We start from the raw sequence: 2407 nt of genomic DNA, 5'->3' as shown, positions 1-2407 counted from the left end.
GCTGGCCCGGACCCCCTGTCTCATGTGGCACGTTGCAAACGGGGTGAAGTGGGGCGCCAGTGCCTCACGAATCTGGAGATCGCGGCAGTCAGCGCGCGAGTGTCGTGTACGCGCCAATTCACTGCAGCCACGGCGAACAGGCCTCCCAGGTGGCACCCGCTATTATGGCGCCATCTCATAACCACCGTCGCCATACTACGCTTTTTCTCATCCTTTCGCCATTACCTCCTCCTGCGCTTTGCGCCTCATCTTGCCGCTGCACCTCGTCCTCCGCGCTCCTCCTCGCGTCTTTCAACTCCCACTGGGGTCGGTGTTTGCTCTCATCTTCAGCTGTGCTCGTTCGTTTAGTTACGAGGTCCACGCCGACATTCGCCGCAGGAATGGCCGCCTGAGAATTGCGCTATAAAGATTCTCTAAATACACGTTAGCGCATATACTTAGATGGTAAATTAAGGTGGTGTCATCTATATTTTACTATGGAACGTCTCATGCTTCGTCAACACTAGCTTATTCAATGTGTTCGAGGTCACCTGAGAAATAAATCAACGCGTGCGTTTTGGCATTTGCGATTTAAACTGTGCATTTTGTGCCAACCATTCATATGGATACACAAAAAGCGATGATATGTCCGATAAGCTTGCAATGAAACTGTGCTGAATATTTTCTTTATATATATATATATATATATATATATATATATATATATATATATATATATATATATATATTCTGGGAAAATTAGGGTAGTAGTAACCATATTGGTAGCTGGAGAAGATAGCAATATCTTGGTGGCCGGAACTTGGGAATGATGCATCAGGGTTATTGAGTACACCGAACCTCATAACCATCTACAACAGGGCCTCAGTGGCAATGACTTTCTACGTGGAGCTTCTTTCCAAATCTTCTTACCTTTTCTCCAGACCTTCTTCGTGACCTCTTATTCTTGCTGTGAAGGGAATCTTACAGTTATTCTTACCTTTGACTTTTATGTCTTACTTTTTCCATGTATGTGAGCTGGATCCTTTTAGATTAGTACATATTGCAACAAACTCTCGGTAATTAGGATTTACAAACAAGTTAGAGAATTTCCGTGGTCAAAATAATCTGCAGCCTCCTAGTAAAACACATAGGCGTGTGCTGAACTGGGCTTGCTGGTTGGCGGTGAATGCGGTAAATACAGTGCGAAGAACAGGACGAAGGCATATACAATGCACAGTGTGCGTCGTCCCTGCATTCGTCCTGTCTTTCGCGTGGTTTTGACCCTTCTCGTTAAAACACATATCTCGAATTCTCGTAATCACACTGGAATGCCAAGCCCCGCAATTATATTTTGTAATATGAAAATTATTTTTAATGGGAACTGATTTGTTGTAAACAATGCGCAAGATAACAAACGAGAACACAAAAAACGACAAGCACGTTGGCTCTTGTCATAGTTTTTGTTGGTTAGTTTAAATTCAATATGTTCCAACTTGCGCAACTTACAGTCGTTCCATAAAGGAACCTGAGTTCAAATGTCATTTATTCACTAGGCGTGCTTTATAGGACTGAAATGTCGCACTTTTCCCGTTGTGAGGTTTTATATACTTTCATGAGATGAATGTATGGTGCGTTCAATTCAATTTCAGCGGCGTAGTGAGACAACAGGCATTGCTACGATCGACCTGAAGGGGTACTGCTCTGCAAATCTATCTCAACCCGCTGCAGTAGTTCTGATCGTTCTGTGAGGGTGGCATCCTTCGGAGAGCCGGCGACAGCAGGAAAGTTAACCGACCATACACTTCCTTCGGAGAACTGGAGACCACAGCAGTGTTAATCAACCATGCGCCTTCTTCGGAGAGTCGGCAACGGCAACAGGGCTGGCCATGTTTGGCGGACCGTGTGTGTTGGTTTATTTGTCGTGACATTCATGGTCTGTTTGCAGCCAGAAAGCTCCTCCAACAAAGGGTGTTTTGCGGTGCGATTTTTCAGGCCCCAAGATTCGTCACAGTCTTCTGACACCCGTGGCGGCTACCGAAGAAGTCAGCTCTGGAATTAAGAGGTGCCGGCTGCGGTCAAGCGTGACAATCTGGCTACGAGGACCCGCTCAACCCGGAGAGTTCTCTGAATCCGAAGTACGTATGTGAGTGTGTGAGCCCTCCCCCTGAAAGGCGGGTCGACTACGCCCAACGACTGGGGACGGTCAGATTGGATGAAGGTTGAACAGCAGTTTTCCCTCCCCTAGGCATCTAGAGGCGACAGATGCTTTTTAAGCAGCTGTGTGCTCGACAAGCGGTGTGCTTGGAGCTTGGAGTTCGTGTGGTGCGCGCTGCGCGCTTCGTGGTAGGCGCTTCGTACTCCTTTTTGCAGTCATGCTAGGCTGTTGAAATTCATCTCCTGTTTTAATGTACACATGTAAATAAGTAAT

This window comes from Dermacentor albipictus, chromosome 4, assembly GCF_038994185.2.
Source record: "Dermacentor albipictus isolate Rhodes 1998 colony chromosome 4, USDA_Dalb.pri_finalv2, whole genome shotgun sequence".
In the NCBI taxonomy this organism is placed as follows: domain Eukaryota; kingdom Metazoa; phylum Arthropoda; class Arachnida; order Ixodida; family Ixodidae; genus Dermacentor; species Dermacentor albipictus.
This window is presented reverse-complemented; position numbering follows the sequence as displayed.